The sequence below is a fragment of the Schistocerca nitens genome, chromosome 5 (assembly GCF_023898315.1).
Source record: "Schistocerca nitens isolate TAMUIC-IGC-003100 chromosome 5, iqSchNite1.1, whole genome shotgun sequence".
NCBI lineage: Eukaryota > Metazoa > Arthropoda > Insecta > Orthoptera > Acrididae > Schistocerca > Schistocerca nitens.
The window spans coordinates 722,548,222-722,570,657 of NC_064618.1; positions in this window are offsets into that span (position 1 = coordinate 722,548,222).

Below are 22,436 nucleotides of genomic sequence, written 5' to 3' on the forward strand. Positions count from 1 at the left end.
ATGTTCTGAGGCATCAAGGAATCACCAATTTAGTATTGGAGGGCAGCGTGGAGTGCAAAAATCGTAGAGGGAGACCAAGAGATGAATACACTAAACAGATTCAGAAGGATGTAGGCTGCAGTACGTATTGGGAGATGAAGAAGCTTGCACAGGATAGAGTAGCATGGAGAGCTGCATCAAACCAGTCTCAGGACCGAAGACCACAAGAACAGCAAGAAGAGGTAATCGAGGGACACACTGCATGATCTAGCTCAGTCTACAAAAAAAGGCAGTTAAGTCTTCCTCAGGTATCGCAGCAGTGTGTCCATTAGTGTCAAACCCATCACAGAAACGTCGGGTTCCCTAGACATAGGGACACCCTGCGGGTCTACATTACATTAAGGGCGGCAGGCTGCAGTTTTAAGACAGCTGCAAGCGCAGGGCGAGCACAAGCGGAGGACTTCCTGCGCGGCCGCCAGGTGCCGCCTCGGACACGTTGTTCACGCCCGCAGGCTGGGGGCGCACTGGGCGACGGCGCTTCCGGCTGCCGCGCCGCTACCGCCGCCAGATGGCGCGCAAGATGCTCCCGCTGCTAATGAAGGGCCAGTCGTCATATCCGCCTCCCGGAGATGCTTATCCCGCTCCGTATCCGCTCGGACGTCTCCGGCCCGCTCATCAGCATTATTTTGCCGGCGCGTGGAGACGTCGCCGCCGCCGAAATTGCTGTTTTCAGTGGGTGAATTAAGTTTTTGATTTCGTGCGGCTGGCACTTGCGTGTTCGTACGCAGATAAAATGTCAGCGACTAGTCTTCGTCTGTCGTGTAGATTCTGAAAACGGTGTAGCCCGCTTTCCGTGACAAACGCTTGGTCGTCGTACCTACTCGCCGCAGCTTATCGGCAGACACATCCTGCTGACCGCAGACAGCATAGTTATGGTGAAAGTAACTAGTAAGTTAGGGCCTATGCGTTCCCCTGCTTGAGCTAAATTACCACAGTTTACGGAGATGCAACGGATGGCGTAATATCAAGAAAGACGTCGGTCTTCATCTTTTTTCTTGGTTTTCGTGTCCTTGTCTTTGCTGTTCCAACGGTATTAGCCAACCTCATGGCTAAATATACATATTCCTTAGGGAAAACAAGTTTGATGGATTCTATCATCCAGTATGTTCTGTAGACATGCATGACAGCTCTCATACCTTATAGTTGTTCTCATTTCTACATTTTTATTCCCCTGTCTCCTTGCCTATCTTGCAGTTGTTCTCAAGAATTTTATTTCTGATCCGATTCACTATATTCATTTAAAATCTATACCTCTCTTCCATACGGTACAGATTTTGTAGTATCTCATTATGGACTCCTTTCTTACTTATAAATTAAGTTAAAAGCGTAAATAGCAGATTCAGCTACAGTTCCCAAAGTAACCTAGAGTGTATAACAAAAAAAAGTGTGTACTGATTTCTTAACAACCTTTATCATTTTATATTCATCGCCGGCCGGAGTGGGCAGAGCGGTTCTAGGCGCTTCAGTCTGGAACCGCGCGACCGCTACGGTCGCAAGTTCGAATCTTGTCTCGGGCATGGATGTCTGTGATGTCCTTATTTTTAACTAGTTCTAAGTTCTAGGGGACTGATGACCTCAGTAGTTAAGTCCCATAGTGCCCAGAGCTATTTGAACATTTTTTTTTTAATATTCATCAACACCAATATGATGATAATTTTACGAGAAGCTCATAAGATAGGATAGCTTTAATAGAACAATAAAAATATTCTATGCAGACTATTGATTCGTAGTTTTGCTAATTGACGACTGTCTACCTATTCCATTATCTACAGAGGTACAATAAAATTTATTAAGCTTACTCATTACGCATGTTTGAGAACCATTGATTTTTTATTTAATATAAGTACAGGAAATTTCAACCAATCACTTTATTTGAAATACTTGTTCATCCCATAAACCGGTTTTCGAATCTTTTCAGCCTCATCTTCAGAGGATGCACAGGCAGCTACATGACAATTTCGTAATGCTGGGCCCTGGCTCTGTGACAAGAAGATGGAGCATTTAATCAATAGATGACCTCACCCACTATTAAAATTAATGATGCCTTTCACCAGTCGTTCTGATATTGACGTAAGGTAAAAAATTTAATTAGGAACTGAAATGTTATCGCTGTTAGGTTTAGACAGCGTCAATGTCTGTGGATCTTCACAGATATCAAGGGAGGACAAGACAAATTTTCCTCTATTATTGTATCGCTAAATTATTGCCGCCAAAGACGTAGTGAAAACAGTATTACTGGAAAGAGGTCGTCAGTAACGAAAGTATAGTTGGTGGAAAGCTGAGGTTTTTCATTGATGAGCTGCACTGCACATGAAATGGCTTTGAAACAACACCAGAAAAAAATTGAGACGTTTATGACTAATGTTGTGCAAGTACGAGAAAGCCAATGTAGCTTCGGATCAGTATGTCGACAGTGGATTGCTTGTGGTGTATTGACATTGTCCGCGTCTGCGCAGTCTCGCTAGCGACCCTTGAGCCAGAAGGGATCGATCTACTACACGTCACTGAGCTCCGCTGTGCCAAGATAAGAGTTCTGATTCCGTACCTCTTCGAAATCAGAGGGCACCACACCGTCAAGTTGCATATTAGAATGATAATCCCAGAGTTGAATTCCGATAGTAGTTAATGAGTCTTACCCACTGCACCAGAGAATTTTCATTAGTTATGGCTAGTCTAAATCATAAAGTAGCCCTGACCATCGACATCGCTGTCCACGGCGAATCGTAATGTCTTCAAAGCAGTGAACACGAAGCTAAAGTTACACTGCAGATAGAATTATGTTGACGTCCATGCATCTTACGCTACGTAAATAAGGAAAGAAGGTCGAATCACCCAAGTGGTTGTTTTATATCTACATCTACATTTATACTCCGCAAGCCACCCAACGGCGTGTGGCGGAGGGCACTTTACGTGCCACTGTCATTACCTCCCTTTTCTGTTCCAGTCGCGTATGGTTCGCGGGAAGAACGACTGTCTGAAAGCCTCCGTGCGCGCTCGAATCTCTCTAATTTTACGTTCGTGAACTCCTCGGGAGGTATAAGTAGGGGGAAGCAATATATTCGATACCTCATCCAGAAACGCTCCCTCTCGAAACCTTGCCAGCAAGCTACACCGCGATGCAGAGCGCCTCTCTTGCAGAGTCTGCCACTTGAGTTTGCTAAACATCTACGTAACGCTGTCACGGTTACCAAATAACCCTGTGACGAAACGCGCCACTCTTCTTTGGATCTTCTCTATCTCCTCCGTCAAACCGATCTGGTACGGATCCCACACTGATGAGCAATACTCAAGTATAGGTCGAACGAGTGTTTTGTAAGCCACCTCCTTTGTTGATTGACTACGTTTTCTAAGGACTCTCCCAATGAATCTCAACCAGGTACCCGCCTTACCAACAATTAATTTTATATGATCATTCCACTTCAAATCGTTCCGCACACATACTCCCAGGTATTTTACAGAAGTAACTGCTACCAATGTTTGTTCCGCTATCATATAATCATAGAATAAAGGATCCTTCTTTCTATGTATTCGCAATACATTACATTTGTCTATGTTAAGGGTCAGTTGCCACTCCCTGCGCCAAGTGCCTATCCGCTGCAGATCTTCCTGCATTTCGCTACAATTTTCTAATGCTGCAACTTCTCTGTACACTACAGCATCATCCGCGAAAAGCCGTATGGAACTTCCGACACTATCTACTATGTCATTTATATATATTGTGAAAAGCAATGGTCCCAAAACACTCCCCTGTGGCACGCCAGAGGTTACTTTAACGTCTGTAGACGTCTCTCCATTGATAACAACATGCTGTGTTCTGTTTGCTAAAAACTCTTCAATCCAGCCACACAGCTGGTCTGATATTCCGTGGGCTCTTACTTTGTTTATCAGGCGACAGTGCGAAACTGTATCAAACGCCTTCCGGAAGTCAAGGAAAATAACATCTACCTGGGAGCCTGTATCTAATATTTTCTGGGTCTCATGAACAAATAAAGCGAGTTGGGTCTCACACGATCGCTGTTTCCGGAATCCATCTTGATTCCTACAGAGTAGATTCTGGGTTTCCAAAAACGACATGATACGCGAGCAAAAAACATGTTCTAAAATTCTACAGCAGATCGACGTCAGAGATATAGGTCTATAGTTTTGCGCATCTGCTCGACGACCCTTGTTGAAGACTGGGACTACCTGTGCTCTTTTCCAATCATCTGGCACTGACCTAATGAGGTTTCGACAGCCAGGGAGTACCTATGAGTGAGACGATTTAAATCTCCTTCCTCCCGAAGGCGAGTTCACTATTTTAATCGTTGCTGCATACGTCTGGTATCTATTATTATCTAGTTCGAAATCTGAAAATGTATCTCATCTTAACTTTTGCATTCTGTCCTATCTTTCTGAAGCAAGTAAAGAACCGGAACCGGCCTTTGCATAAGTAAGACGGAACATGTTGGCGTCTATGTATCTTTCACAACTGAATGAATGAAAGATGATTCCTTCGTCAAAAGTGGTCGTTACAGAAGAACAACAGTTTTAGTTGGAAGGAAAACGGCGCTGACCGCCTTGAAGATCAATATCTACGTGATTGTTCCGCAGAGGATTCATCGTAACACTTTCAGACTATTTCTGTGCCGTTGCGCTCTCGAACAGCAAGTGGGTAAAGCGAACACTTAAATCTTTCCGTGCGAGCCCTGATTTATCTTGTTTTATTATAATAGTCATTTCTCCTTATGAAAGTGGAGACAACAAAATATTTTCGCATTCGGAGGAGAAAGATAGTGACTGAAATTTTGTGAAAAGTTCTCGCCGCGATGTAAAACGCCTTTGTTTTAATGATTGCCACCCCAACTCGCGTGTCGTATCCGTGAAACTTTCTACCTTACTATGAGATAATACAAAACGAGTTGCCCTTCTCTGAACTTTTCAACCTCCTCCGTCAATCCTATCTGGTACGGATCCCATGCCACCCAGCAATGCTCTAGAAGAGAATCGACAAGCTTTGTGTAGGCAGTCTCTTTAGATTTGTTGGACCTTCTAACAGTTCTGCCAATAAAATGGTGTCTTTGATTTGACTTCCCCACAACATTTCCATATGATGGTTGCAACTGAAATTGTTCTTTCCTGTAATCTCTTGCTATTTAGTTGATTCGCGAGCTTAAAAGTGATCGCATTCCCACATACGCTTGAACAATATCTGCCTGAAGCGCCTAGAACCCCTCGGTCACAGCGGCCGGCGGAACACGATCATGTGACATACCTCTGCGTAATCAAAGAGAACGAATAAATAAAAAAATAATGTGCTTGTGAAAGATGTTAATTTCCTAATATTAATAACGTGCAGCGAATGACGGAGGTAACACTATTTAAGTATTGTTAAGTACCATTTCGGTATTTGCCTGGAACGATTAGTGAAGCCGAAACAAGGTCGTTATAACTGAGTAAATCCTTAATTTCTTTCATTTAAATAAGTTGCAATAATAAAACTCTCAGTTACATAAACTTTCGCTCTTGCTACACAAGAATTTTCCCAGAGTAAAACCATCAAGCTGGGACTGTTGCTGTTGCGGCATTCAATTCGAAGACTGGTTTGATGCAGTTCTCCATACTACTCTATCTTGTACGACCCTCTTCATCTCCAAATAACTACTGCAACTTTTCTGAATCACCTCTCAGTCTACCTCTATGATTTTTACCCCACTAACGTCCCTCTAAAACTAAAATGGTGATCGCACGATGCCTTAGAATGTGTCCTGTCATCCGAGCCCTTCTTTTGGTCAAGTCGTGTTTCAAATTTTTTGTCTCCCCAGTTCTATTCAGTACTTCCTCATTAGTTACGCCATGGACCAATCTCATCTTCAGCATTTTTCTGCAGCACCACCTTTCGAAAGCTTTCGTTCACTTCCATGTATGACTAAACTCCAGACAAATACCTTAAGGAAAGAATCCCTAACACTTAAATCTATATTCAATGTTAAAAAATTTCTCTTCTTCAGAAATGCTTTTCTTTCCATTGCCAATCTACATTTTATATCCTCTCTACTTCGGCCATCATCAGTTATTTTGCTGCCCAAATAGCAAAACTCATCTACTACTTTAAGTGTCTCGTTTCCTAATCTGAGTCCCTTAGCATCACCTGATTTAATTCGACTGCATTCCATTACCTTTGTTTTGCTTTTGTTAATAGTAATCTTATATCCTCCTTTCAAGACAATTTCCATCCCACTGAACTGCTCTTCCAAGTTTTTTGCTGTCTCTGACAGAAACACAAAGTCATCGGAAAACCTCTAGGTTTTTATTTCTTCTCCATGAATTTTAATACCTTCTCCGAATTTTTCTTTTGTTTCCTTTACTGCTTGCTCAATATACAGATTGAATAACATCGTGGAGAGGCTACAACCCTGTCTCACTCCCTTCCCAACCACTGCTTCCCGTTCATGTCCCTCGACTCTTATAACTGCCATCTGGTTTCTATACGAATTGTAAACAGGTTTTCGTTCCCTGTATTTGGCGCCCGTCACCTTCAGAATTTGAAAGAGAGTATTCCAGTCAAGATTCTCAAAAGCTTTCTCTAAGTCTACAAATGCTACAAATGTAGGTTTACCTTTCCTTAACCTATTTTCTAAAATAAGTCGTAGGGTCAGTATTGCCTCACGTGTTCCTACATTTATCCGGAATCCAAACTGATCTTCCCCAAGGTCTGCTTCCATCAGTTTTTCCATTCATCTGTAAGGAATTCGTGTTAGTATTTTCAATCACGACTTATTAAACTGATAGTTCGGTAATTTTCACAACTGTCAGCAACCGATTTCTTTGTAGTCTGAGGGTATTTCGCCTATCTCATACATCTTGAACGCCAGAGGGGAGAGTTTTGTCGTGGCAGGCTCTCCCAGGGCTACCAGTAGTTCTGACAGAATATCGTCTTGTTTCGACTTCGATCTTTCAGAGCTTCGTCAAATTCTTCTCGCAGTATCATATCTCCCCTCTCGCCTTCATCTACGTCCAATTCCCTTGGAATTAAAAGTATGTAATTTCTCACTAACCAGGTACAGGTTTAGTTTACTGAAAATGGAAGCTACAGAGTATCATTCACTAATTAAACGGCCGTTCCCCAATTTCTCTGATTTGTTTTCACAAGACAATTTAGTGGCTTACATTAAGCATCTACATATTATCACCAACGTCATGAGACAAATTCTATGGTTTCAGGATAACAATTCCAGGGTAGTTTGACAGGGGCTTATGCAAGGGGCTGAATACTCATACGGGGTGGATTACATCTGAGATATTAACGAATGTTATAGGCGTTCTTTTCGACTCCATTGCTTCGTCTCTATTTTACGAAAATGTAACAACTGGATATCACATGATAGACGGCAATCAAGGAACCTCATCTGTGCTTTATCGAGCACTTTTACGTATCAGACAGTACATCCACACTTCGTAATTTTGCTGATCATGATGCAGAAACAGATCCCTACACAATACCGCCGAAGATCATCAGTTGTATACATTTTCATACGAACTTAGGTGACGAGTGCTGGTACAAACGTACAACAGCACAGGTTCTTTCAAAGATATCACGCGGGTCGTAAATGAGGTAGCGAAGTCACGTTATTTCCATTATGGACTGTGGAAATGCAGTCGTCGTAAGGGCTGAAGACTGAGCCGGACCGAGAGGAGTTCGACGGGAAGGCCGCCTTAGCAAAGGTCAAGTCACGGTTACGTCAGCACCTGACGCCCCGTGATTCAGCAGTCTGCGCAGAGTCCCCTCCTCTGAGGTGAGGTGTGTGCACCCTTGCCGTAGTCGTAGTAGTGTGTGGTTACCACAGAGAATCGGCACCTTCATCCAGAGAAACACAATGACTCTCTGTTCGTCAAGACGATGGTCTTCACCTCATCCGATATTCTTTCAGAACTATTGATAAGAACAGCGAAAAGACGTCAGTCACCCGAAGGAGACGTCACGCTAATACTATGAAACACCGTCTCTAGTTAGCCATCTCGGCGAGGAAGAGAATGGAAAATTTCTCCAGGTATGCCATATCCAGCTGAAGCTACTCATTAATGATTCAGATCACAATGAGCTATCAAGCTGGGGGAATGTTCGTTGATATTTTTGCCAATCTTTTCCAAGTAGTCCCAGACGTTTTCTACAGGATAAAGATCGAGTGATTAAGCAGAGCAGTCGAGGGGCGATAGGATGCACAAGTGTTCACAAACCAGGAATGTGCTTGTGCAGTACTTTACAATCTTGTAAAGACAATGCGAGATGCTTTTGGTAGTTTCCACAACAAGAAACTCTGCCCCAGAATCTGCCTGAAAGCCCAAAGAGACTCTGGCCATATGTAAAGTACACCAGCTCGAAGACACAGTCAATACTGTCACTGCGCGGTAGCAATGGTAATGTTACTGATGGTTGTACCTTTAAAGTGGAGTGGCTACAAGCAGATTTTCCGAAAATCTTTCACTAAAGAGAAGTACACATTCCAGTATTCGAATTAAAAACAACATGAGTAACTTACAAGTAGATATTCTAGGGATAGCGAAGGAGTTTGAATCACTTAATAAGGCAAGGCGTACAATTCAGATTGTATACCAATCAAGTTCCTTACAGAGTTTTTTGATGGCTGCATACTTAGCGATCAAATACAAGCCCTCGCTCGTCGGAAGGTCCGTACCTAAAGACTGAAAAGTTGCACAGGCGACACCAATACCCAAGAAAGGAAATAGGAGTAATCCGCTGCCTTAAAGACCCATATCACTAACGTCTATTTCCAGAGAGGTTTTGGAACGTATACCGTATTCGAACATTACGAAGTATCTAAAAAACAAACTTTTATCGACTAACAGCCAACACAGGTTCAAAAACTATCGTTCATCTGAAGCAAATCTAGCTTTTTATTTTCACGAATTAATGAGTGTTATTGACAGGGGGTGTCAAATTGATTCCATATTTTATTTACTTCCAGGAGGCTTTTGACACCGTTCCTCACAAACGAGTTCTAATGAAATTGCGTGCCTACGGATTATCGTCTCAATTGCGAGACTGGATTCGTGATTTGCTGGCAGAAAGGACACAGTTCGTAGTGCCTGGCGGAAAGTCAACGAGTAAAACAGAAGTAATACCAGGCGTTCCCCAAGGAAGTGTTAGAGGCCCTTTGTTTTCCTCATCTACATAAATCTTTTATGAGACAGTCTGAGGGCTCCCGAAGATAATTTGCAGATGGTACTGTCGTTTGTCGTCTTGTAAAGTCTTCAGATGATCAAACGCAATGGCGTAACGATTTGGACAAAATATCGGTATGGAGCGAAAAGTGGCAATTGACTCAAAATTATGAAAACTGTCAAGTCATCCACGTGAGTACCAAGACGAATCCTCTAAATTCTGGTTACATGATAAACGACACAAATCTAAAGGTGTGAATTCAAGTAATTACGGGATTATAATTTCGAATAACTTACACTGGAACGATTACATAGATAATTTTGTAGTGAAAGCAAACCAAAGACTGCGATTTATTGGTAGACCACTTAGAAAATGTAACAGGTCTACTAAAGAGACTGCTTTACACTGCGCTTGTATGCCCTCTTATGGAGTATTGCAGTGCAGTGTAGGATCCACATCAAACAGTACTAACGGAGTCAACCGAAAAGTTCAAAGGAGGGCAGCTCTTTTGTATGATCGCAAAATAGGGGAGAGAGTGCCACTGACACGATACCCGAATTGGAGTGACAATCATTAAAACAAAGGAGTTTTTCGTTGCGGCAGGATTTCCTATGAAATTTCGATCAGCAACCTTCTCCTCGCAGTGCGAAAATATTTCGTTGGCGCCCACCAACATAGGGTGAAATGATTATCATAATAAAATAAGAGAAGACAGAGCTTGCGCGGGAATATGTGTAATTTTTTCCCATGCGCTGTTCGAGAGTGGAACGTGTGTAGATGTAGATGGTTCAAACGGCTTCGAGCACTATGGGACTTTATATCTGAGGTCATCAGTCTCCTAGACTTAGAACTACTTAAACCTAACTAACCTAAGAACATCACACACGTCCATGCCCCAGGCAGGATTCGAACCTGCGACAGTTGCAGCAGCGCGGTTCCGAACTGAAGCGCCTAGAACCGCTCGGCCACAACGCCCGGCAGATGTACATGTTAAATCCCTCATTGAGCCTTCTGTGCATAGACGCGTTGTTTCACTTGAAGAGAAATAGAGTCGTGACCTCGAGTGAGGTACTGTCAGGTTTCTGTGTTGCTCTGCCTGCAGAAAACTGCAGGTTCAAATGCCGTCGTGAGACTTTTGCGATGTACTCGATTCTGAATATGTGCTGCATGCAGTTCCCTTCGCAGTTTTCGCTTGAGAACTGGTGGAGATGAACATGATTTCTCTGAGAACTCCTGTTTCCGTCGGGTCTGAAAAATAATGTCACTGCCAATGCGTGACATTTGTCTCTTGTTCCTGTCGGTTACACGCGGTGCTACAAGGCTGCGAGAGGTGTACCGTTACTTGTAGGCAGTTTGGACCGCCAGCCTTGATACTAATTGGGCGTGTTGATTCACGGTGTGGTCCCTGGCTCACTTGAACAAGATAACTCCTTTCTGTCGGTTTGCCCCATCTCACTTCGACGCATCTCACTGCGCCGATTCCACACAACCGACAGTCACATGGACATCACTCCACTACCTTGACTTACGTCAGACGTGGGGAGCCTAGTGTCAGTTCTACAGCCCTCTATAGCGGCAAGCGTGCTCTTTTAACATTTTATCGAATGCATTTACGTTCCGATGTTTTCATTTTAAACGCTGCTCTACGTTATTCTTTGTTGAGCTGCGAAGTGCAGGAGCTGCATTACAGGCGACACCGAATATATTTCGATTTAAGGATCACACCAAATATTTTTTCGTAATCGGTTCCTCTACAGAACTGATGAAACATCCCAGTACCCGACACTTGTAACAGCAAAATGTCAAGGCTGTAATGTAAGAGCCTATAAAATGCCAAACAAGGTCAGAGGAGTCAAGGCACATTGTACGGCAAGACAATATTGCATATCTCGCGATGGTCTAACAAGTCGCTGAAAAAGATATAACATACGCAATCGTTTTCGCAAAATAAGGAAATTCTGGATGGCTAAATCATGAATTTAAGAGAGAGGTTAATAAGAATATGTGGGAAAGAAAGATGCAAAAAAATGTAGTAGTGACTACAGAACAACAAAAATTTAATTTCTATAAAAATAAACAGGCTCCAGCGTCTTAAAAATATAAACCATGATACAAAAAAATTAAAGAAAACTTGCGTTTTGAGAACGGTTCCGTGGTTGTTCGAAAGGGGGATGGCACAAATGAAACGATTAAAAGGCTTCAAAATGTGATGTTACAGAAGACTGTTGTAGGTCACATGGATTAATGCAATAAGGAATGAAGCTGTCCTGCAATGAGTCCCCGGAACAAAATTGCCTACTAAAGAGTGAAGCGGATCGATGAGAGAGACTGATTCACTACACGTTACGATACGAGCCATTGAAGGTATTATGGAAGGAAAGATTCATAAGATGTAGGACGTTGCATTTGTGCTGAAATGAACGGGGCGTAGGGAACAACAGACCCAAAAAATACATAGCATAGAAGTTTGAAACGTTATTTTAGGGTCATATTTGTGGTATTAAGAACGCTTTCCTATTTCATTACATGTTATACAAAGTTCGCAGCATACACGGGGCTCCATGTACAATTCAAAGTACAAGTATATTATTAAAATATAAAATGATTCTGGAATATCAGTGAACTGAAGTGGTCCGCAGACGAATGTGCTATCCCACAAGTTAGCAGAGATTAGTCTGATGACGACAACTGTTGTGTGTTCGAGTATACGACGTGCTGGTTAAGAGCAGTTCCATTTGTACCACCAGGAAGAACTGATTACTCTATAAATTGGTTTGTCGTCTTGTGTTTGTGTTCTTTTCTAGTTTAACGAACATGTAATTCGCAATGACTCCAACTTATGCTCACGTGGGTTATCGTTTCTTCCGCCGACCTCTTCATTTATACCTGTATCTGTAGGTAATTCTGAACCAGAAGCAAAGGATAAAATCGGAAATTTAATTTCATTTATTATTTTTCATTAAAATATAGGTGTGCTCAATCTAAAAGTTGATTGACATTCACGGTGCCACACTAGGCATGGTCCTCTTGGAGAACAGTTGACTGTCCTTTATACTACTTTTTCCAAGAAGCTTAATGACACGACGCCAAAATTAGAAAATTCGGGCTCATACGGAGGTTACTGACTGTTTGTCTTTCCGTGTACAGTCCGCGAATCTACATCTGCATAAACTGTCAAGCCAAAAAGTTTAGAGACTTGATTAATAAAAATTAGAGCAAAGTTAGGATGGTGATTTCAGTGTTCCAGATGTTCTACATAGTCTCTCCCAATTGAGTGCGAAACTTAGAACGTTCATACAATGACGTTAAACTGTCAGAAATCCTTCTTTGGGATGTTCTTCAACTCGGCGTCACGTTGGCTTGAATGTCGGTTAGGTCTTCACACTCTGAATGTAAATTTTGTGATAGGTTTTCGTATTGATAATAGAAGGTCCTGTCACCGTAATTTGTTTTTTTTCAGAAAAAAATTGTCCGCGTTTTATGTCATCGTTTTTGTTCGGGAGCCCAGACACACTTTTCTTCAGAACAGTCTGGAGAATGTCTTGAACTCTTGATTTAGAGATGTTGTTAACTACTGCCTCCTCACGACTGAGTAGTCGAATGCACATATGTCGTTTATAGTTCTTATTTCAAGCTGCCATGGTAGTTACTACGCTGAAGTCGCTTATACACAAGCAATAAGACCAGTCTCGAAACTTTTCGTACGAATGGCGAACATACTCCGAAAGAGACATTAGAATGAGTGTAATCGAATGAGAAAGGGGGAACAGTTCTGCCATATACACTACGTGCCTTCCGCTATTCACCCTACGGTGACTTGTAGAGTACAAATTAAGATGTAGAAAAATTCACAGAAAAAAGAGGAATAATAATACATCAATTTTCCCTTTATAGTTTCAGAACAAACCGCGCGATATACACTTCCGATTACGCCCAGGCTCACATCGCTCCGTCAGAAAACCCATACCCACTTCCCTCCCGCCAGCCCTCCCCCCACCCCCCCTTCCAAATACACACGCACATACATTCCTATACATATCCATATTACATACATATGCAGGTGTTCGGGTGGATGCTGGTTTTTCGGTCGCCGGGACGCTGCTTGGACGAGTCGTCGTACATGAGATGAATGGGGACGACGGAAAAACTGCTCCGTAGTCTCCATACATAATTTATGTGCAGAGCTGGCCCCATTTACATGCTAATTGACAATATCCTAGCGCAGGACGGCATGGGTGGCCGGGCCACGGCGTGTCGGCCCAGCCTTTTAAAACGGAGTCCATTTCTCAAAATGCACATGAGGGCGCTTCTCTTTCTCCCCCGCCGCTTCTACATCACACCCCTCGTCCACCTGCGTCGTCCGAGCGTACCTTTGGTCACGCGTACTCACGTGGCTCTTCCCCACTTTCCTTCCGAGGGTTTACATTAACTTCTCTTTTTATACTCCCTAAGTCTTCTCACAAGGTATATCGTTCGTCACTATAAACCACTCTCCTCCCACACTTCTATTCGCAAAGAGTACACGGAAAGAGCACATGAATGTAACACTCTGTATAAACACTGATCTTACTGAGGCGATTACTTCGTGATGCACCGCGTGATCAAAAAGTCAGTATAAATTTGAAAACTGAATAAATCACGGAATAATGTAGATAGAGAGGTACAAATTGACACACATGCTTGGAATGACATGGGGTTTTACTAGAACCAAAAAAATACAAAAGTTCAAAAAATGTCTGACAGATGGCGCTTCATCTGATCAGAATAGCAATAATTAACACAAAAAAGTAAGACAAAGCAAAGATGATGTTCTTTACAGAAAATGCTCAATATGTCCACCATCATTCCTCAACAATAGCTGTAGTCGAGGAATAATGTTGTGAACAGCACTGTAAAGCATGTCCGGAGTTATGGTGAGGCACTGGCGTCGGATGTTGTCTTTCAGCATCCCTAGAGATGTCAGTCGATCACGATACACTTGCGATTTCAGGTAACCTCAAAGCCAATAATCACACGGACTGAGGTCTGGGGACGTGGGAGGCCAAGCATGACGGAAGTGGCGGCTGAGCAAACGACGCGCGCAAGAGATCTTTCACGCGTCTAGCAACATGGGGTGGAGCGCCATCTCGCATAAAAATCGTACGTTCCAGCAGGTGTTTATCAGCCAGGCTGGGGATGATGCGAATCTGTAACATATCGGCGTACCTCTCACCCGTCACGGTAGCAGTTACAAAACCAGAATCACGCATTTCTTCGAAGAAAAAAGGCCCGATAACGGTAGATGTTGTAAATCCAACCCATACCGTGACTTTCTCGTCGTGCAATGGAGTTTCCACAACAGTTCTAGGATTTTCCGTAGCCTAAATTTTGCAGTTGTGGGCGTTGACAGACCCTCGGAGCGTGAAATGAGCTTCGTCGGTCCACAACACGTTACTCAACCAATCGTCATCTTCCGTCATCTTTTGAAACGCCCACACCGCAAATGCCCTCCGCTTCAGTGTATCGCCAGGTAACAGTTCATGATGACGATGGATTTTGTACGGATAACATCGGAGGGTACGCCTAAGTGCCAACCAAACAGTAGTGTATGGAGTGCCGGTGTGACGTGCGACTGCACGAGCGCTGACTTTCCCGTGCATAGACGAACCCGCTACAGTCTCCATTTCTTCCTGAACTGTCTCAGCAGCATTACGCCTTGTGCTCGGTCGGCCACTACGGGGTCTATCGTCTAAACAACCCGTGGCTTCGAACTTCGAAATCTACATTATTCCGTGGTTTATTAAGTTTTCAAATTTATACTGACTTTTTAATCACCCGGTACATCTAGGAGTAATCAATAAAGTGTTTAATTCTTCTTGGACCGTCCGCTGTCGGAAATATAACAGAAAGCTTCTCAGTGCAGCACGAAACAACTTTGTAGTGTCTGCCACCATACTCTGTCGTGCTGACTGAACGAATCTTCTCTATTAATTCTACCAAGGAAACGAATCCAGCTGCGTATCGTAGTCAAGACTCGAACCACTTTAATGCCATTGTGTTCTTAACTACGCAAAGTAAAAGTAGAGTTGATAGTTTTGTCACAAACGTCACAATACTTTGAGTAATTTGCTATCATGCAAATAATCACGAAGTATTTTTTAGAGGCCATCTACGTTGCAGTGTTTAAGGTTCCATTGCGAGATTGTGGAACAGAAGCTGTGAAACAGAAGCTGTCTGGATACACTAGTAGACAGGAAAATGTTCCGTTTTCGAGAGAAACAGTTGAGTGGTCATCATAGGGAACGAATCCTCGTCTTACAAAGTGCTTTAGCAGACCTTATCTCAACTCTGCTAGTACGTTACGCCGCCAGTTGAAGAAAGAAAGATTGATCTCTTAGCAGTATAACGCGATGCGATACCTGTTGATTGCATAAATAGTGACAATTCGCAACAGCCGGCCGCGGTGGTCTCGCGGTTCTACGCGCTCAGTCTGGAATCGCGAGACTGCTACGGTCGCAGGTTCGAATCCTGCCTCGCGCATGGATGTGTGTGATGTCCTTAGGTTGGTTAGGTTTAAGTAGTTCTAAGTTCTAGGGGACTGATGACCACAGATGTTAAGTCCCATAGTGCTCAGAGCCAGCCAATTCGCATCAGTTTACAGGATATTTTGTTTAACAGTATTGAGAGGCATCTGTTACACATTTCTTAACGCGTATTCACTCAAGCGTCTATAGAAAATTGTCTGCCGCAAAGAATATGTAATCACTTCTCTGTCTTCTAGGGTAGTACATCTTTGGCGCCGGCCGTTGTGGCCGAGCGGTTCTAGGCGCTTCAGTCTGGAACCGCGCGATCGCTACGGTCCTGGATTCTAATCCTACCTCGGGCATGGATGTGTGTGATGTCCTTACGTTAGTTAGGTTTAAGTAATTCTAAGTTCTAGGGGACTGATGACCTCAGCTGTTAAGTCCCATAGTGCTCAGAGCTATTTAGACCATCTGGACATCTTTGACTGGATGCAAGTCCTCTGAGCTTTGAACTGTGTCAGACAACAGAAAAACTCGGTGGCAGAATTAGTTAGCGCGGCCGCGTTGACAGAATAATGGACAAAATCTTCTTCCGTCTGCTGTAGTGGCCATATTCTGATTTGTTCCGTACAGACGCTTTGTCTTGGATAAATAGTTGTCCGCGCTGAAGCAACAATATTCGGAATTATGGTGAGATGGTTGCTGGCTTACACAGTTAGCTGTATTTACATGTTTGTATGTTACGTTATTTTTCAGATTATGGATAATTAATTTTGTTTCCGCGTTTAACTTGTAAAATGTTAGGTCTTTGTTCACGGTTATAACTCCTTTAGAACACGTGGAAATCAGTATCCAACATTTATTCGGTCATCCAAGCATTCAAGCTGCTTATTTCATTGTTCTTTCACTCACCAAATACAAATGCCGTCGTTACTGTGAATACAAGGTGATTTTCGTCTATATTATATGCATGGCCATATAATGACAAGTATTTGTATATGCAACCTGAGATTTTTTGTATTCAGTTATTGACAATATATTAAATGTGAACAAAATTTGTGACTCTCACGAATTTATTTTCACTCCCCTTGATCTTTGTTCAAGTTAACTCTACAAGTGTTCGGTTATTCCGCATGTGTTCACTTAAAAACTGCGTTCGCGAATGTATTACGTTCACTTTAAAGTCGAAAGGAATAAGCTGCCTTCAGCAGCGGGCATATTTTTTAAATAAAATTTTCAGATTTGCAGGTAAATTTGTATTTCTGTTCAACTTCAAGATGGGTTGTTTGCGGGGAAGAAAACTTCGAGATAAATTTCTGCTGTTACACTAGCTCAGGTTTTTTTTAGTTTACTAGGTGTTGTAGGATATAGAGAGCATAGACATTTGCATGGCACGAATTACAACTATAAGGTGCATTATTTACACTTGTGTTGCAAGTATCTGCATGAGGTTTGTTGTAAGAATTACAGTTTCAGTTTTATCTTGGTTTTCCTCTTGTAAATACTACTTTAATTATTCCGTTACGTTTCGCGAAAGTTCTTACCATTACGAAACTTCAAAACAAAAATATTCAGATTGCGTTTATTCACATATGTGTCAGATTTTATGTAAAGCGGCGATGTCTTGACTTATCGCTTCCGTCACTTGTGGGAGTGATTTGTTCATTGAAAGTGAGAAGTTTCACCGTAGTTCTGACTGCATATCAAACTGTAGGTCACTCTGAATCGGTAAATCAGTTCAAAGATTGGGGAGGAAGGAAACGGAATATCAGCTCCAATAGAATGACGCCTAGTAGAGTACTGAGTTCGTTCAACCTTCTGGAGTACAGCTTTACTTTCTTTCCTTCTCTTTCTTTTTTTCTTAGCGCTACACCAACTTTCCGACGTCAGTCTGCTTACAAATTTGCATTACATCTACATCCACATGACTACTCTGCATTTCACTCTTCAGTGCCTGACAGTGTTTATCATACAACTTTCACATTATTTATCCGGAGTTCCTCTTTCTTTCTGAATTCTCGTATTTTATTACGTCGATCATTTCTCCCTACGTCGGTCGGCGTCAACAAAATATCTTCGCAATCTGGTGAGGAAAAAATATGTACATTATGATGAAATCGGTATTTGAATGGCAGTGACAGACGAAAATGTGGCTGTGTACACGTGACCGCAAATAGTCACACGACAGCAGACGGTGAATTTTAAAATATTTGTGAACGTCTTCTATATCTCTGGCTCTGGGCTGTTGATGTCAGTGTGTGATTCGGCAGAGAAAAGGCAAGGGAAAAATTTTCTTAGCACGGTACCTACATATCTGTCCTCGGCACCACTTTACTAGTTTTACGGGATATCCAGTAGCTACGAAAGTGTAAAACAGAAGTTGCTGTTCGGGAAAATGCCTAGGCACAAATATAAACGAAAATGAAATTTTTACTCAGTCTTGAGGAAAAATATGTTAATCTGTCGACAATACCATGAAGTAGTGGGTAATTCGTGGGACGGTTGCTTGTAGGTTTCTATATCTTAGTATCGATACTAGTATCGAACTAGGTGGCGCAGTGGTAACACACTGGAAGGCGTATTCGGAAGGACAGGATTGAAGCCCGCATCTGACCAACTAGATGTAGGATTTCCGTGATTTTTCGTAAGTCGCTAAAAGCGAATGTCAAAATGATTTCTTTGAAAGGACACGGTCGATTAACTTTCTTAATCCAGTCTTGAACTCAGTCTGCTCTGACACGTCGTCACGGGGCGTTATATCCTAATCTCTCCTTCAGTCTTTGTAACACGAAGATATGGCAGTACGGGAATAAAAACCTATGTGTTGTCGACGAATATCACGAAATACTGCAATCTAAGTAACTGAATCTCCGTTCTCGTTAACACGTTCTCCTCCAGAGAAACCCATCTCGTTATTCTATCGAGTACAGAAATTAAGCATTCGACTGTGGTCTGAAGTAAGTTGTGGCAAAAACCACACTCAACTGTTCAATATCCACTCGCACATAACGTTGCTGGTATGGCATCTTCCTTTGTTTCCATATCCCAATTACTGCTGATATTGATTTGTAGGAATGGTGATTACAATTCCTGTTTCTTTGTGCGTGAATATAAGTGTGTGTGTGTGTGTGTGTCAGTGTGTGTGTGTGTGAGATCGCGCGCGCGCGACGGAAAGACAGAGAGAGAGAGAGAGAGAGAGAGAGAGAGAGAAGAGAGAGAAAATTCAGAAACTCATTGAAACGTAGCGTCATGGTGACGATGTAACTTGGCTGGTAACTTGAAGAAATTGGTCGTATTCACCAAGAAAGATTGCATTCCCAAATTTTATACCAGTTTTCCTCGTATCTCATACAGCGAATATCTGTCGAAAACATTTAAGAGAATGAAAGTTCGACAAACAAATGGCATTCCATTAACATTGAGTATTTGTTGATCTCTATTTCAAGGAACACTGCATGCTATAAGCCAAAACATATGTCACTAATAACTTTAGAAACAAGAAGTTTCCTAAAACATCACAGAAAATATCGGTCAGCCATCTACGAAATAATTTTCAAAGCTAACAGTAAAGATCACGTAGAACATGGACTAGTCGTTCCGAACCTTTAAAACTGTAAGCCAGGGACTCTGATAATTAAGAAATATATTCATGTGATGAGAAATTTTTTTATTACCAGAGAAATCATTTTGCACTACATAAAAAACAGAGATGATTTTGTTTGTCAGTGTACGTTCAACAGCTCTTTTCATGCCCATCGCGATTAGGTCTCTGGCGTTACAACGGTAGATATCACGAATGTCTTTGTTTAAACTTCTACAGGTGAAATTCTACGAGACTTCATAATACATAATCCGCAGATTTTTAACGGACTCGGAAATTATCGGGTGATGAAGCTTCGGATGTATATAAATTGTTTAGATAGTGGCAGGAGATGAAATAGTGCATGTTATCGTAGAATCGTTATTAAGCATTGCCGGACATTATGCATCAGGCAGCTGGAAATATTTAGGATCAGGATACCTGAAGGACACGGAGCACCATGACAATAATATAAGTCCCACTAAAAACGGGTAGTGTAGAAATTTTTCGGGCATACTTTTAAATTTTTTATTTTGAGTCCTCTTAACGAGTAGTTTATGAAATACGAAGAATATGTCTGACGGTGACATGAAAACGGATCTCTGTTCTACTCCATAAGAAAAAGAAGAAAGCATTGATTTCGCGTTGTCGTCGACACCATTAGATACGAAAATTGCCCTGTCGTTCATCCATCGTGGCAGAGGTTAAACCACAAAAAAAGCTGGTTTGAGATATGTGAATGTGCATTTAAAACATCACTACGCAGGCTCAGTATCCCCATCATGAATGCTAATATGTGTCGGCGACCAGTTGCTGTGGTTTCGCAACGTTAACATTCTCGCATTATATCCAGCGTCCTCGAATTTTTTTAAGTACCGTCACTCTTTTAGTCATCTTCTATAGTTCGATTCTGTAAAGACAATACTGAGAGAAATGTCTCCAATGGGTAACGCTGGAATCCGTCAGCAAAATACGGCACACACCGGACTCCTTTTGAAGTAAAAACAAGCATGAAAAGCACAAAATTCCAGCACGAAAAGTACACAAATTAATGGGGAAAAAGTGGAGACGCTCTAGATCAGTAGCTCCCAACCTTGGGGTAATTACTCCATCTTGGTCAAAATGGCTCTGAGCGCTATGGGACTTAACATCTGAGGTCATTAGTCCCCTAGAACTTAGAACTGCTTAAACGTAACTAACCTAAGGACATCACACACATCCGTGCCCGAGGCAGGATTTGAACCTGCGACCGTAGCCGTCGCGCGGTTCCGGACTGAAGCGCCGCGGCCAGCACTCCCTCACTGGCAAAATAAAATTTTCTGAGGGTTAAAATCAAAAGAGCTCGTTTTCGTTTCGGTCATGAAACAATTTGCAAAATGTCTTTTATCACTATTTCAAAGACAATAATATTGATTGCTTAAGTTACCAGTAATATTTTGTTTTCAAATACTGCGTTAACGCGTGACACAGTGTGGAGATTACAGCTTGTGAAATGAATATGCATCTTCCTCACACACTCCAGTTGGCAGCTCGTGGTCAAGTGGATAGCATTGCTGCCGCTAGGTCCCGGGGTCCCGCGTTCGATTCCCGGCCGGGTTGGGGATTTTCTCTGTCCGGGGGCTGGGTGTCTGTGTTGTCCTCATCATTTCATCACGATCATCATCATCATTCGTGACAGTGGCTAAAGGCCTATGTAAAAAATAGGAGTGTGAAAAAAATTGGGACTTGGTGCGGGCACTGATGACCGCGTACGTCACTGATGACTGCACAGTTGAGCGCCCCACAAACCAAACATCATCATCACATACCGGGCGCTGATGACCGCGTACGTCACTGATGACTGCACAGTTGAGCGCGCCACAAACCAAACATCATCATCACATACCGGGCGCTGATGACCGCGGACGTCACTGATGACTGCACAGTTGAGCGCCCCACAAACCAAACATCATCATCACATACCGGGCGCTGATGACCGCGTACGTCACTGATGACTGCACAGTCGAGCGCCCACAAACCAAACATCATCTTCACATACCGGGCGCTGATAACCGCGTACGTCACTGATGACTGCACAGTTGAGCGCCCCACAAACCAAACATCATCATCACATACCGGGCGCTGATGACCGCGTACGTCACTGATGACTGCACAGTTGAGCGCCCCACAAACCAAACATCATCATCACATACCGGGCGCTGATGACCGCGTACGTCACTGATGACTGCACAGTTGAGCGCCCCACAAACCAAACATCATCATCACATACCGGGCGCTGATGACTGCGTACGTCGCTGATGACTGCACAGTTGAGCGCCCCACAAACCAAACATCATCATCACATACCGGACGCTGATGACCGCGCAGCAGACCGCTCCATTATCATCCTCATCATCACATACTTCAGCCATTAGTTACATATTTTCTACTTTGTACTACGCAATTTCGATACTAAAACTGACGCATATATGTTACTTGTACTTAAATAACTAATGATAAAGCCTTCTTCGAGTTGTACGTAGTTCCCACAGTGCAGCAGAAATTGCTTCATTATTCACATCGCAACAGGTAAACGAACTAAGTGACAGCATAACAATAATTATGTGATACCTATTACACTACTATAGGGCCTAAACAGTATTATTATTATTTATTATTTATTATTATTATTATTATTAATTTCAGTATCAGTGGTCAGATGCAAAGCATTAGCAGCTTGAAGTCCTATTATTACTGTCAGTTCACAAGGAAGGAGTCCACGAATCAAGTGATTAGAAGCATTTGATGAAATGCTCACATTTTAAATTGATTTTATGTGGGAGTTCAGGGTGTCGATGGAGAAAATGTCGCTTACGAGGAATCTTGTTTTGTTAACAGGTGTCTGTCTTCAATGTAGATAGTCAGCTTTCCTTTCTGGGGAAAAGTTGTAAGGAGCACTCGTGATGCACTGAGAGCTACTTCACCATTCTGTAAGAAATAAGCAATTCCAACTGGCTCATTCATTTATTATTTCGCGGTGTAATAAAACACCTATAAATATTATTCGTCTTTCTTCATTTCAGAAACAAAAATATTCAAAGAAAAATCTTTCCAGTCAACGCTTTAGTTCCGAGCCAAAATCTGATTACACTCAGGTCAGGGAAGAAGGTCCCTC